This window comes from Camellia sinensis, chromosome 5 (assembly GCF_055761805.1).
Source record: "Camellia sinensis isolate YWXY chromosome 5, ASM5576180v1, whole genome shotgun sequence".
NCBI lineage: Eukaryota > Viridiplantae > Streptophyta > Magnoliopsida > Ericales > Theaceae > Camellia > Camellia sinensis.
In genome coordinates this window covers 110,674,820-110,691,198 of record NC_138965.1, presented here as the reverse complement: position 1 = coordinate 110,691,198, position 16,379 = coordinate 110,674,820, and the positions used below count along the sequence as shown (strand labels likewise).

The following is a 16,379-nucleotide window of genomic DNA, read 5'->3' as shown; positions in this document are numbered from 1 at the left end:
CATTGTGTTCATTACCATTGTGACAAGACGATGTTAAAGTCCACATAAGCATTACATCAAATTACACAACCACAAACCTCAACTTTTATTTTGAATGCGAACATGATGTGAATGTTCACACTAAAACATATAAATGTGAAGGCTCACATGAATTTTGGAATATAGATAAAGCCACTATGATTTCAAAGCGTTAATTACCAATATGGAAAGGTGATATTAAAGTTCTCATCAAAATTACATTGCCCACAAATCACATTAAGTAATGATTATATGTACAGAATTGTAAAGCAACTAACAACAATGTGAAGATTCATGTTGATTTTATAATCTCTAAAAATATTACAACATCAATATTGCATTAACCACAAACCATCATTTCTATGTGTGTACAAACTTGAAGTACACGTTTATGCGCAATCAGATTATTGATATGAATGTTAACATCATGAATAAAATATCAAATAAATTAGTTTAGTCACATTAAGCCAATGGCTATGTGTACACAATTATAAAATAACAAAAATCAATGTGAATATTAATATTAGCTTTGTAGTATCAAATATTATGACAACATACCATTGTATCTTATTAAGCACAATCCAAATAACTAATTAATATTCTTTTGTTCAATGTATTCTAATATTTACAAAATCACAAAGGATGTGTAGCTTATATTCACCTTTTTCTCGCCGATATAAAATGTGTCTTTGAATGCCTCGTACATCTTTAGCACGTGTACAACAACATCATTGAACTTCATGCAATTGTAGAGGTCAACTTTACTCGGTCCTCAACACATCAAACAAAGGCCAAAATGGCATTTCCTTCAAACAATCCAGCTGAGGATTCGACACTACAACAAATTTGGGATTTAAAGACGAAACAAATTTGTCCCAAAATGTATATATTTCGTCACCCAAAGTAATTACGACGAACATTTTTTGTCACCCGTTTTGTCGCCAAAGGGTCGTCGCTAAAGGGTCTTAGAAACGGAAAAAAAAATTCGTCATTGAAAATGATAAATTTATGACGAATTTTTTTGTCTCCAATACACTTTGTTGGGAACATACTTGTAAGTAATTAGCGACAAAATATTTTGTCATTAAAGGAAGAAATTAGAGACAAAAGTATTTTGTCATAAATATAAGAAATAGAGATGAAATAATTTTGTCACGTTTAATATAAACGAGGACAAAAAAAAATTTGTCAAAGAAGCTACCAATAGAGACAAAAACAAATTCATCATTAAAAATGATAAATTTGTGACGAATTTTTTTGTCTCCAATACATTCTGTTGGGAACATACTTGGAAGTAATTAGCGACAAAATATTTTGTCATTTAAAGAGAAATTAGAGACAAAAGTATTTTTTCATAAAAATAAGAAATGGAGACAAAATAATTTTGTCACGTTTAATATAAACGAAGACGAAAATTTTTTGTCAAAGAAGCTACCAATAGAGACAAAAATAAATTCATCATTAAAAATAATGAAATAATGTCAAAAAAAATTCGTCACACATTGAGGGTAATAGTGACAAAATGTGACAATATTTTTTGTCATGACAAATTCATTTAGCGACGAAATAAAGAATTCATGACAAAATTAATCATCCACCTAAGCTAAATAAGAGACAAAAAAAAAAACCTTCTTTAGGGATGAAAAATTTTGTCAATAATTCCATAATATTTTTTTCCACATTATATACCTATTTTATCAAAATCCAAATTTTAGTTCAACAAATATGACCCTGTTCATGTTGAAACCTGTTGAATATAACAATTCCATCACAACTTAACCTAACCTGTTATCAACACATTTACGAATTAACAAAATGAAGATATCCATTCATCATTACAAATAATTTCATCCTAATACAATAAAATAGTGAAATATCCACAAAATATCCAAAAGTTATAACTTGTTCAATTCCACCAAAAATCCAACAATAACTAGTGGAACTCCAAAAAGTATGTGTATCCTTATCAAACAAAAATGAACATTCAAGCAAATTACATCATTGTTGCACGTCAAAAATGCCACTCTAATCCAATCTGCAAAAAAATAAATTAAAAGTTTTAGTAATTAATCAATTATACAAAAGATTAAAAACATTAGTAACTCATCAATTTACAATTAGATCAATTATACAATTTATCCCTGTAACAGACTTTTTTTGAGATTATGAGAACAAAAAATTAATTTTAAGGCTAATTCACAAATGGTGCATCCCATTAATGTGTCGTAAGTTCATACAACTTATATTGGTCCCTCCCAAGGTGCATCCCATTAATGTGTAATAGCTTACCGCTCAGGTGCTAAAGCTGAGTTATCATCACCACTGGAGAAAGGAAGAAGATCAATGAGTGTGGATGGGGGTTCCGTAGTCAGAATTATAAGCTACATCTTCACGCTATTTGCAAGGGGCAAAAAAGAAAAAAGAGAAAAGAGAAGCACCAGGTTAATATTGCAAAAACAGCAAAATCAAAGACAATCAACAGTTAGGACTCTCACTGACAAATCTTCTCAATCTAATCCTAGTTGCATAAAGTCTAATAAAAGTTCAATTTCAATATTTGAAATGTTTCACTGCTTTGCCTTTGTATTACCAAGTTAGTAAAAAAAATATATGAAACCATTTGAAGCATAAAACAACCATCGTAAGTGAGTGGTAAGTCTCCCAAACACACAACAACACAACTCTCAAATGAGCCATACCAGCAAGCACAACAAGTTAACAATCATCCAAGTAGACAAATTGCTACAACTAAAAGAACAACAAGGTCTTTAACACTCAATCCCTGGGATGCAAAAATTGTTTTGAGGAGAGTGATGTTGCCAAAGTTCTATGATGAACTTGTGTTGTAATGTATGACAACATTATTGGAATATATATTCTAACTAACAACATCAAATTTCCAAGAGCCTTGCAAAATATGTTCTGCCAATGCACATAAATATGAAATTTTAGAACTAATGGAATCAAGCCATATTTTACTTCAAAATAAGATAATTTTCTTTTATGTACTTGTGAATCTCCATAGCATAAACAGTTACCCCATCATGAAATTATGTTTGAATTCATCATTATGCACAGAGGGGGAAAATATGGAACTCGGAACTTATGCACGAGTTCAGGCATTTTCCTACTCTATCTCCGACCAAACCAATTTCCAAGGTCCGCTTTTTGTTCCTAATCTGGGATTCAGAAAAGATTAAAAAAAAAATAAAATAAAAAGAAGAAGAAGAAGAAAAAGAAGAAGAAGAAGAAAAAAAAAAAAAAAAAACACTTTTATCATTGAGAAAGGTCAGATGCATTATGTTAAAAGCATCCAGATTTAGGGCAAAATTTTCAACCCAAAAAGTAAACCAATCAACTTAGACATTCATACATGAAAAACTAAAGAAAAATCATCAGCTGGGGGAAAACCAATCCTTTCTTTATGGTCATGTCACATGGACAGTGGCAGCACATGGGTAAGACAACCAGTGTGGTTTCTTCACCTGGGCAGCAAGGACACAATGTTGCAGCAACACAGCCATGTATAAGAAAAAGCATAAGAAATGAATAGAAGATGTTTCTTACCTCAATAGAAAGGAACATACTCTTCTAGCTCCCCCCAAATAGGGGCCTATGAGCCCACCTACAGCCCCAGCTGTGGCTGTAGTAGACTGAACCAGATTTTTTTCAGCTTCTGATGGTTTAACCATTACTGGCTAACCAAGAAGAGGCTGGCTAGAGAGTGCTATTGCCATAGGGACTGGCATTGCATCAAAAAATTCAATATAACTACAAAGAAGCTGCATTAGCATCTAGATGGTACTAAGAAGGGAAATGGACATTGATTAGATGTGAAAGTGAATACAATAATAAGATTAACAAATGATACTGCCCAGTCTAAACATATTTTTTTCCTTTTTTGGAGGTGGGTGGGGAATATATTATTAACCACACCATCAAACCCACTAACTTGCAGGGGATACAACAAGCAATAAATGGAATGGACCATTATGACTTATAGAATATACCAGCAGTATACAATTTAATGAACTTGAATCGTACAATCAAACATTCTCTAATTGTTATTGATCAAATATCTATTAATGCGTGGAAGCACTAGGGAAAGTAAACAACTTCCACTAATAAATGAAATATGAGACATCAAAGCAAATACCATCCTTCACCAAAAAAAAAAAATGTCCTTTAGTTTTTTTCCACAATATTTACCCTTAATATTTTAAAATCACTAGAATAATACAAATCCATTAATAGCTACGCAATGTTTAAAACATTTCTCCATTACCGAAACCAAATTTTAACCAATGCAATTTCATGAAGCCTGAGAGTGTAATTTTTGGTAAAAATTGGGCCGAGCTGTGTGATGGGAATTGTGGCCCAAAGTGCCAAGGACTGGGTGAAAAAAATCGCAAAGTTATTCCGGCCCAGGAGAAGTATAGTTACTCCGGCCCAGGAGAAGTATAGTTACTCCGGCCCAGGAGAAGTGTAGTTACTCCAGCCTAAGAGAGGTATGGTTACTCCGGCTCAAGAATGTGTAAAGCTACTCCGGTCCGGAGGCAACTTGAAGTAAGCCCGACCTCACATTTAGTCCGGTCGTGACATATTATGGTTAGATCGGTCAGAGCTTGCTACTTGGAAGCTTGGTCTAAACACACCATGGTTGAACAGGAGAAAGCCGAGATAAGGAGCAAGAGGAGAAAACCGAGCTAAGGATAGTTCGGCCTTCTCTGTGGCTCAGCATAGCCAGTGTTATTTCGGTCATGTGGTAGTTCGGTCATGATGAAAACCATCCCACTTGGTTTAAGCAGTGGGGGGGTGTAAAAGGATAAGCATTATCCTTAGGAGTATGAATCCTAGGAGGACTTTGCATGGAGGAGTACAAGTCCTACGAGGATTGTGCCACTCAAAACCTATAAAAGCTCACAAACATCACCTTGGAGGAGGTAACAGAACATAACACCACATACAATTTTGTTTTCTGAACACATTGAGTTTTGTCTATTTGTCAAGTTTTCTGACTTAGGCATCAGAGAGGTTTCCGGCACACACCCGCCGGCTAGCTCACGTTTGTGTTTTCAGGTGACAAAGCGACGTCGTACGGAGGAGCGTGGACTTAGTCAACAGGATTATACGAGGAAAATTATTTCGTCCCCGTACAATTGGCGTCGTCTGTGGGAAGAACAGACAAGAACAAAAAACCTCTTGACTAAGCTTCTCCTTTTCTTAATCAATGGCACACATTGAAGAACTACCGCAGTCCGCCGTCGACGGGCTAACTCCAAATGGGGGCGCAAGGCGAAAAGGATTACCCTCTGTCCCTCCTATGGCAGATTTGGAGCCCCAACAACATAACTCCAGGAGGGGTGGCAGGGGAAGGCGGAATAACAGTCCTCGTCACTCTCAGAGTCCCGACCGGCAAAGACGGAGGATTGACCCTCAAGCTCTGGAAGACCGCGTAAAAGAGCAAGACGAATTAATAAGAAAGATGGCGGCGGACATGGAGGCCTTGAAACGCCAGATGAAGAAAAAAGAAGTGGCGACAGGAGAGGGGCGCAAAAACAAGACGCCCCCTCGCCACTCAGAAAATCGTAGTAGGAACACTACACCCTCACAAGGAGAAAGCAGAAGCCTCAGGACGGGCGACACTCAATCCTTGTCTTCCAGAACTCGTCACTCTAGGTCTGAGAGGACGAGATCTGAGAGATCATACACTGGAGGAAGCACGTATTGGCCTTCACATTCACACCAAACCAGATCTAGACAGACAGAGCTGCCCAGGTCATCCGACTTACGAACCGTGCTTGAAGAAAAAGCACGGTGCAAGGAGGATGCCAGGGCAAGGGATCCACACCGAGTTTCTGCCTTACAGCGGTTGGCTCCTCGGACGCATGGAAGCGTCGAGGTTGGAATGCCAATACCGCACCCTGCCTACGAACCAACGGACAAAGCCTTAGCAAAACTACAGACTTCGTCGTTTGTTCTAGCAATCGAGAACGCACCCCTACCATCAGGCTTCCTTCAGCCGAAATTCACCACATATGAAGGGAAGACGAACCCGTACTCACACTTGAGCCACTTCCGCCAAGTCATGGCTGTATACAGACGAAATGAGTCCTTAATGTGCATACTCTTCCCATCAAGTCTTGGCGACCTAGGCTTGACTTGGTTTGAAAAGCTCCCAGAGGGCAGCATAGCCTCCTAGGCTCAGCTGGCAGAAGCATTTGTAACAAGGTTTCGAACAAACACTAAAACGCCGGTGGAGATAGACCAGTTACTCTCCATCGACATGGGGGATAAAGAGACCCTTAGATCCTACAACAGTCGCTACTGGGAAACATTCAATCAGATTGGGGATTGCTCCACCAATCTTGCCATTGCGCAGTATAAAAGAGGCCTTCCAGTAGGGAACAGACTAAGGGATTCGATCACCATGACGCCACCCCTCACCATGGAGGCCCTGATGGAAAGAGTGCATCAGCACATCAGGGTAGAAGAGGATGGCGCACGTGCCAAAGCAAAATCTAGTGCAACCGCGGTACCAGAAAAGAAGACCCCAGCAAAGGTCAATGCAGTAGATCGGCAGAATAAAAACGGGCGTGGCAGACGAGATAACGGAGAAGACCCAGACAAAAGATGGTTGAGAATCCGCACTGCCATAACAACGGTGTTCAAAAAACCAATATATCGGATTCTGAGCGAAATAAGAGATGAGCCTTTTGTCAAGTGGCCAGCCAAGCTAGGGGAAGCTCAGAAAGACTACGACGACAGATCACGGTGCACCTTCCACAAAGAAAAGGGGCACCGAACTAAGAATTGCACACCGTTAAGACAACACTTGGAAGAGTTGGTGGCAGCAGGCCACTTGGACAAATATATTGAAGGAGGGACGCAACCGGCCCCCCAAGATCATAATAACCATCCCAACAGAATGCCAATCGACACACCGCCTCAAGGTATTATCAATGTCATACATGGAGTTTTTGAACCTGAGCGCGTATGCGAGCTCAGAGGATCAATTAAAAAGGCTGAGCACTTTAGAGAAGTGCTAGGTGCCCAACCAGCCACCAAGAAAGGGAAGACAGAGGCAACAAACGTCATGTCTTTTTCGGATAAAGACCTGGATCGAATATACTGTCCTCACAATGATGCTCTGGCTGTCACTCTCCGAGTCAAAGATTTTGACGTCAAGCGGATTCTGATTGACCAGGGTAGTTCATGTGAGATCATGTACTACGAAACATTCAAACAGTTGAAGCTACAAGACAAAGACTTGGCACCTGCAGTTTCTCCCCTAATTGGATTTAACTCCATGCCAGAGTGGCCCGTCAGCAAAATAATCCTTCCAGTCAGAGCAGGAAGCGTAACAAAACAAGTGGAGTTCTGGGTATTGAAGGTCCCCTCCACTTACAACATCATCTTGGGCAGAACATGGCTGCATGCCATGCGATCGGTGGCGTCATCTTACCACCAAGTAATGAGGTTCCCCAACGACACCGGTATAATTGAAGAAGTCTATGGAGATCAGATCATGTCAAAGCAATGTTTCGCCACGGTGAATGGCAGCCGCGCTGCCAAAGGATATGTTCATTCGGTGGAAGAACCAGAAAGTAATGAACTATTCGCGGACGTCGGTAAAGAGGTTGATCAGAAAGCGGTAGAGGACTTGGTGGAGGTTAAAATAGATGAGAAGAACCCGGATAAGTTCTTCTTACTTGGCTCATCGTTGTCCAGCGCTGAGAGATTAGAGGTCTTGGAATTCTTGACCTCTAACATCGAAGTGTTTGCATGGACGCCCTACGATATGCCAGGTATTGATCCAAACTTCATCAGTCACCAACTCAATGTCCACCCATCCGCCAGACCAGTCATTCAACGCACACGCAGATCGGCACTCCACCACGCCGAAATAGTGGCAGAAGAGGTAGACAACCTGCTGGAGGCAGGAGCAATAAGAGAAGTGCACTACCCAAGATGGATCTCCAACACAGTCGTAGTGCCAAAAAAGAATGGTAAATGGCGTGTCTGCGTCGACTACAAAACAGTCAACAAGGCATGCCCAAAAGATAGCTTTCCTCTACCAAGGATAGATCAACTGGTGGACCTAACGGCAGGGCATAACCGACTTAGCTTTCTGGATGCATACAGAGGCTACCACCAGATCGCCATGCATGAACCAGACCAGGAGGTCACATCCTTCACGACACCAAGGGGATTATATTGCTACAAGGTCATGCCCTTTGGCCTAAAGAACACAGGGGCGACATTCCAACGGATGGTCACCAAGATGTTCGAACCATTGTTAGGTAGAACAATGGAGGCTTACATCGACGACATGGTGGTCAAAAGCAAGGATGAGAATGACCATCTTAAAGACCTAGGCGAGATGTTCCAGATCTTGAAGAAACACAAGTTGCGCCTCAATGCGTCCAAATGCGCATGCGGAGTTGGATCTGGCAAATTCTTGGGCTTCCTTGTGACTAACCGGGGTATAGAAGCAGACCCCTCTCAGATTAAAGCAATCCAGGAGCTGGAGAGACCAAACTCAGTCAAAGAAGTGCAGCATCTCACTGGTATGGCGGCTGCGCTCAACCGGTTCATAAGCAGGTCATCAGACAGATTACGACCATTCTTCCAAACTTTAAAAGCCAAGTTTGAGTGGGATGAAGAATGCGACCAAGCTCTGGAAAGCTTGAAGGAGTACATGTCTTCCCCACCACTACTTGTTACTCCAGTACCTGGTGAAGAATTCGTTTTGTACCTGGCAGTCTCTCAGCACGTAGTTAGCGCAGTGTTGGTTCGTGCAGAAGGAATACAACACTTGCCCATCTTTTATGTCAGCAAGACATTGTTGGGAGCCGAAACAAGGTACTTGCCCTTAGAGAAACTAGCATTAGCATTAATGATGGCATCCAGAAAATTGGCACACTACTTTCATGCCCACACCATAGTCGTCCTCACAGCTTTTCCACTAAAAGCTTTGTTTGAAAGGGCGAACTTTTCTGGGCGAATCTTAAAGTGGGCAGTAGAGTTGGGACAATTCGACATCAAGTTCCAACCCAAGACCGCAATAAAAGCCCAATCTTTGGCAGACTTCGTCGCAGAGTTTACTCCTGGAAGTCATCATATCTGCCCAGTCGACCTAACCGAACTAGGGATAGAAGTTGACGCCGGAATAGCGCAACCCCTAGTAGAGGGTAGTCAATCAAGCACCAAGGCAGACCATACTAAGGACAACAAAGAAGAGACAAACAAAGGCTCACCAACAGTTCAATCAGAGGACGAAGGGCAGACAGCAAACATGGACCTTGAAGAAAACACCATCCTTGACCCCACGACATCATCTGACCCCTCCACTTGCTGGAAGTTATTCGTTGGAGAGATGTGGAAGCTCTTTATGGATGGAGCATCCAACCGGCATGGTGCAGGACTTGGCATAGTCCTCATCTCCCTAGACGGGCTGGTTGTAGAGGAAGCAATCAACCTTGGCTTCCCAGCATCCAACAATGAAGCGGAGTATGAGGCGCTTCTCGCAGGACTCAAGTCAGCACACTACATTAAGGCCACCGAACTAATGGTTTACAGCGACTCACAACTAGTGGTAAACCAAATTTCTGGCGACTACGAAGCAAAGGATAACAGAATGGCCAAATACCAAGAGCTGGTCAGAACAGAGATCAAAAAGTTCGATGTAGTAAGGATAGAACAAATTGGCAGGGAGGAAAACAGCAGAGCAGACGAACTAGCAGGCTTTGCCTCAATGGCAGATGCATCTACCCCTCATCCATTGCTCATCGACTACTTACCAAGACCAATCATAGAAGACCCCGAAGCAGAAGAAGTATGTTGCACAGAACTAGGCCCCTCTTGGATGGATCCCATCATCCTTTTCCTAAAAGACGGCATCCTACCAGAAGAGAAAAAAGAAGCCAACAGAATAAGGGCAAAGTCGTAGCGATTTTGGCTATCTCCATCTTTGGCATTATACAAGAAGTCATTCTCAGGGCCTTACCTAAAGTGCGTTCATCCCAGCAAAGTAGAAGCATTCTTGTTCGAAATACACGAAGGAGTATGCGGAAGCCATCAAGGGGGAAGGTCGCTAGCTTACAGGGCCATTTCACAAGGTTATTGGTGGCCATACATGTAGGCAGACTCAGAGAAATATGTGAAGAAGTGTGAAAAATGCCAGAAATTCGCACATCAAATACATCAACCAGCCAGAGAACTCCTACCATTGACTAGCCCATGGCCTTTCGCAATGTGGGGTTTGGACATCGTAGGACCACTTCCAACAGCGCCCGGCGGCAGGAAGTTCTTTCTCGCGGCAACAGACTACTTCACAAAGTGGGTTGAAGTAGAAGCATTGGCATCAATCAAGGAAAAAGATGTGAAGAAGTTCGTCTGGCAAAACATCATCACTCGATTTGGCATACCAAAGGCCCTAATCTCAGACAATGGCACTCAATTCGATGGCAGAATCTTCAGAAGCTTTTGTGAAGAGTACAAGATAGAGTTCTACAATTCTACACCAGCATATCCTCAAGCGAATGGCCAAGCAGAAGCATCAAATAAAGTCATCTTGGATGGACTAAAGAAAAGACTAGAGAAGGCAAAAGGCAAGTGGGCAGACGAACTTCCTCATGTTTTATGGGCATACCGCACCACACCTCGGCGATCGACAGGAGAAACACCATTCTCCTTAGCTTACGGAATGGAAGCAGTAATCCTATTAGAAGTTGGCCTCCCCACAATTCGAAGCGAAAATTTTGATCCAGACTTAAATGGAGAAGCCATAGCTTTAGAACTCGACCTTGCAGAAGAAAGAAGAGAAAGAGCATTGGTTCACATCGCCACATACCAACGAGAGTTAATCAAAAAATACAACAAAAAGGTGCATCCAAGACAATTCAAGATCGGCGATTGGGTACTGCGCAAAGTAATGGGAAACACCTTGATCCCAGGAGATGGAAAGTTAGGGCCAAACTGGGAAGGTCCTTACAAGGTGGTTGGGTTAGCAGGCAAAGGGGCATACCACCTAGAAGACAAGGATGGCAAGGCAATCCCTAGGCCATGGAATACGGCCAATCTCAAGTTATTTTACTTTTAGCTTTTCTTTTTCAAACATATGTAATTTTTTCTTTCTTCAATAAAACAAGCAATTCTTTTCAGCACAAGTTGTTCTTTGTAAAAGTTAGCTTTAGTAAAGATTAGGTATATTGCAAGCATTCTATTCTAAGTTAGCTGGAAAAACTAACTTAGAGGTTGGCTGGATTAAACCAACACCCTTCCTAAGCCCAGGATAAGGATCCAGGCTGTAGGACGTTTGGTCGGAATAACCAAACATTGTTCTAAGTTAGCTGGAAAAACTAACTTAGAGGTTGGCTGGATTAAACCAACACCCTTGCTAAGCCCAGGATAAGGATCCAGGCTGCAGGACGTTTTGGTCGGAATAACCAAACATTGTTCTAAGTTAGCTGGAAAAACTAACTTAGAGGTTGGCTAGATTAAACCAACACCCTTGCTAAGCCCAGGATAAGGATCCAGGCTGTAGGACGTTTTGGTCGGAATAACCAAACATTGTTCTAAGTTAGCTAGAAAAACTAACTTAGAGGTTGGCTGGAATAAACCAACTCTTGTTACTCTTCAGCCGAAGTAAGGGTATGGCTGAAGAGTGGTTGGCTGGAATAAACCAACACTTGTTACTCTTCAGCCGAAGTAAGGGAATGGCTGAAAAATGGTTGGCTGGAATAAACCAACTCTTGTTACTCTTCAGTCGAAGTAAGGGTATGGCTGAAGAGTGGTGGGCTGGAATAAACCAACTCTTGTCACTCTTCAGCCGAAGTAAGGGTATGGCTGAAGAGTGGTAGGCTGGAATAAACCAACTCTTGTCACTCTAATAAACCAACTCTTGTTACTCTTCAGCCGAAGTAAGGGAATGGCTGAAGAGTGGTTGGCTGAAATAAACCAACACTTGTTACTCTTCAGCCGAAGTAAGGGTACGGCTGAAGAATGGTTGGCTGGAATAAAACCAACTCTTATTACTCTTCAACCGAAGTAAGGGTATGGCTGAAGAAGTGGTTGGCTAAACCAAACTCTGTGTACTCCTCAGCCACAGTAATTATGTCGGCTAAGGAGTGGTTGGCTGGTAAGCATAGTTTAACAAGTAAAAACCGAAATAGAAGTTGGAGTATTAGAAGGCATTACGAAGTACAGGCATACATATCAGAACCGGAATAAGAGTCCAACAAAATTTTCATTCATTGAAGAGCAAGTACAAGAGGAACATAGCCCGGTTACACAGGAAAGGTAACAAAAAAGGAGAAAAAATCAGGAAAAAAGTTCTTCAATTTCGGCGTCAAAAGCCGCATCACCATCAACTTGAAGACCGGTTTCAAGAGGAAGTTCGCTCTCGGTTGCCAGGATGGTTTCGGTTGGAACCACGGTGTCACTTGGCTGTTCAATAGGTAGGTCCTCTACCATGGGCTCCAACCGAAGTGATGGGTCTGCACTAACAACCGGAATGTCTTCAGAAGAGGAGGAGTCATCAGAATCTGAGTCTTCCAGAAACTCTTGTTGCAAGGCACCCGCATACTCCACAAGGGACTTCGGTATAAAGTAAGCTGGAGGGTTGAAGACCTCGGTCTGTTGATCATGACCGAGCTTCTCAACAGCCGCCCTCCAGCCGCACTTGAAGAACAGCTCCTTGGCAGCGTCGCACTGTTTGACATAGGCGTCTTCTGCTTTCTTGTAACCCTGCTTGTACCCCTCCTTTTCGGCTCCCTCCGCGCTCTTTTTTAGTTGAGTTATTTCGGTGTCTTTTCTCTTCTCAAGCTTCACCAACTCCCGCAGATACTTGTCTTTCATAGCGATGGCGGCTTTCTGCTTCTCTGCTTCAGCCGAATTAACCAGATCGGCAAGTCGGCCGTTCTCTGCTTGCATCTCGGCCATTTTCTTTTCAGCTTCTTCTAGCTCGGCCACCTTTGCCTCGGCTTCCGCCATTGCCTGCCTTGTGGTTTTGCTAAGCTCTTGGACCTTCTTGTACGTAATGTTATTTTTTTGAAAGGCCTAACGAAACAAAGGCATCTCTTGAGCCGAAGTAAAAGTTTGGAAAAATCAGAAAGAAAAAGCGGACAGAGCTACTTACCAAAATCATGGACTTCGATGTAGACCGGATTGACTTCATTTCGGTGTTTAATTGCTTTAGGTGGTGCTCCATGTCCTTGGGGAGGCACACACATTTGGCCAGATTAAAGGCCAATTGATGATCCTTTTCAGCAACAACCGAATCAGAAGCTTTGATGTCTCGATCGTTGAAGGTTAGCTTCGGAGCCCATTTTACAGATTCTGCTCGGTCAGTTTGCTCCGGTTGAAGAGTAAGTTGAGGACTTTGGGGGATGGATTCAACCTCATCAACAAGTTGCTGTTCGGTCGATGCAGATCGGGCGTGTTTAGAAGGGCGAGATGAAGAGGGCTGCTGAGAAGGGAGGGCCACAACGGCAGGCAGCGTTTGTACGGATGGTTCTACTTCGGCCCTGGTTGTGGCGGTCAGAAGGGCCCTAACTCTGCTTTTCTTTGCCATTTCTTCCTCAGCGGTTAGTGGGACAAGTCGTATTTCGGGCAAGGTTGGGTCCGGTTCAGGTGCTTCTTCAAGAAGGAAATCAGTCACTCAGGCTTTTCGACGACCGCTATATCTATAGGTCGGCTCGAAGTTTAGAAGCTTTGACCAACTTCTTTCTTTAATCCGTAGTGCGGCTCGAAGTGTGTTCAGATTTGGATAACTATAATGGGAAGCAAGATGAGCTAAGTCTGCAAAAAAGATTCAAACTGTCAGACCGGTTGTGAAATCTGAAACCGAAGTAACAGAAAAACATGTATGAAACCGAAGTAACTCTACCAGGTTCTCCTTTCTTCCAGTTTATACTTCGGCCTGGGATTGGGGCTTGCTGATCTTCAAAATTGCCCGATACCCAGAAGAAGTCATCATCATTAACGTCTTTGTCCGGTGTATCTTTTATTATCTTTTCTCTATGTCGACGTATCCTAAGGTAATAAACCCAGCCGTCATCCTTGGATCCTATGGAGTACTGGTGGAAGATTTCGGCTAAACCAAGGTTCAGGCCTGCTTGGCGGTTTAGCTCGGCTATACCCATTATTATCCGGTATGTATTGGTGGATAGCTGGGTGGGGCATAGTCTGGTTTGCCTAAGGAATTCACAAATTAAAGGTTGGACTAGGAACCTTAGTCCGGTCTCTATTATAGAAAGCAGGGTAAAAGGTACAAAGCCTGTTTCGCCCCATGGTATGATGTCCTTTTTGGCTAGGATAAGGTGTACATCGTCTGGAATGCCATAATCCCTTCGGAATTCGGCCATGCCACCAGGGGTCTCAACTAAATACCTATACTTACCCATTTGTGGTATAAATTAAGAATAAATTAGATCGATGCAACAGTTATGCTCAGTAGCTCGGTTGAGCGCACGGAGGAGTGTCTGGGCAACCTAATTCTGCAAAGTAGAAAACAAAGGGGTTAAGCACAGATCGTTGGACCGTGCTACAAATTAAAAGAAAGGTAAAGAACTCTACTTCGGCTCTACGGACGGGTTCTATCTCGGTTCAGCAAAATGCTGGGTAGCTCGGTTTGAGTTTAAGGCTTGCAAGATCGAGTCTATTTATGAGGTTAGTTGTCTCGGTTTGAACTATGAAGCTTTGTCACTTCGGTTGAGCCCCTAGGGGCAGCTTTCTAAGTTTGGTTCAGAAACTAAGAAAGCTGGCTTAGCCCCAAGGTTTAGCTCGGTTGAAAGACGGGGTTCCTAGTGCAATAAGTGCAAACTTCGTTCGGTGATGTTATTCCGGCTAGAGGAAATCAGGAGTTGGTAACTTTCTGAAACTACTGTTATTCCTACAAGTGGTAGTTCGGTTATTATCTAAAGTGATCTACCTATATGGGGCAAACAGTGCCCTAGTTCGGTTGGAACATGATTTTGGATCAAAATCAAGTTTTTTATGAGATATATAGCATATACTCATACGATGCTGATGGTTTTCCCGTGAAAGTACAGTTGCAAAAACAAAACTATACAAATGTGTTTTGCAAAAAACATACAAAACAAGATATACAGATGCGAAAGCAAGACAGAGCAAGAAGGATAGGCTGGCTTACCAGATTGAAGAGAAGGAGGCTGAAGATGGGAAAATGGCAGCAAAATCAGTCTTCGGAAGCAACGGAAGAACAGCAAGAGCACAGAGAGAGAAGATGAAGAATAGTAAAGGTGAATGGTTCAAAGGCAGGATGATTGTTTTGTGGAAAGAGAGAGAGGGCGAGAACTGTTCAAAAATTGCGAAACACGAAGACGGCGTTGACAGCTGCCTTCTACGAATGGGAGCATGCCACGTGTATACGGAAAGGGAAGCGTTACAGTCGTGATTGAAGAGACGTTTTAACCGGACAAAGTAAAACCCTAGGTAAAATTAGTTCGGCTGGAGAGGCTAAAAGGTTTTTAGCTCGGCTGGAAGGGCTTAATAATTTCAGCTCGGTTAGTGGACTAGTAATCCCAATCATGCTGTGCAGATGGAATTAAGGGGCAATTGAGAGGGTAATTTTTGGTAAAAATTGGACCGAGCTGTGTGATGGGAATTGTGGCCCAAAGTGCCAAGGACTGGGTGAAAAAAACCGCAAAGTTATTCCGGCCCAGGAGAAGTATAGTTACTCCGGCCCAGGAGAAGAGTAGTTACTCCGGCCCAGGAGAGGTATGGTTACTCTGGCTCAAGAATATGTAAAGCTACTCCGGTCCAGAGGCAACTTGAAGTAAGTCCGGCCTCACATTTAGTCCGGTCGTGACATATTATGGTTAGATCGGTCAGAGCTTTCTACTTGGAAGCTTGGTCTAAACACACCATGGTTGAACAGGAGAAAGCCGAGATAAGGAGCAGGAGGAGAAAACCGAGCTAAGGATAGTTCGGCCTTCTCTGTGGCTCAGCATAGCCAGTGTTATTTCGGTCATGTGGTAGTTCGGTCATGATGAAAACCATCCCACTTGGTTTAAGCAGTGGGGGGGTGTAAAAGGATAAGCATTATCCTTAGGAGTATGAATCCTAGGAGGACTGTGCATGGAGGAGTACAAGTCCTACTAGGATTGTGCCACTCAAAACCTATAAAAGCTCACAAACATCACCTTGGAGGAGGTAACAGAACATAACACCACATACAATTTTGTTTTCTGAACACATTGAGCTTTGTCTATTTGTCAAGTTTTCTGACTTAGGCATCAGAAAGGTTTCCGGCACACACCCGCCGGCTAGCTCACGTTTGTGTTTTCAGGTGACAAAGCGACGTCGTACGGAGGAGCTGTGGCTGTAGTAGACTG

The 16,379-nt window shown here is 42.5% G+C and overlaps 1 long non-coding RNA gene across 1 annotated transcript; it reads right to left on the bottom strand.

The window, feature by feature from the left end:
* Positions 1-1,793: 1,793 nt before the first annotated feature.
* LOC114262594 (uncharacterized) lies at positions 1,794-4,063 on the bottom strand. The gene is made up of 3 exons (XR_014329996.1): positions 3,586-4,063; positions 2,308-2,412; positions 1,794-2,053 (listed from the first exon to the last, which is right to left on the bottom strand). It is a non-coding gene; the product is annotated as an uncharacterized LOC114262594 (long non-coding RNA).
* Between the last annotated feature and the right edge of the window lie 12,316 nt (positions 4,064-16,379).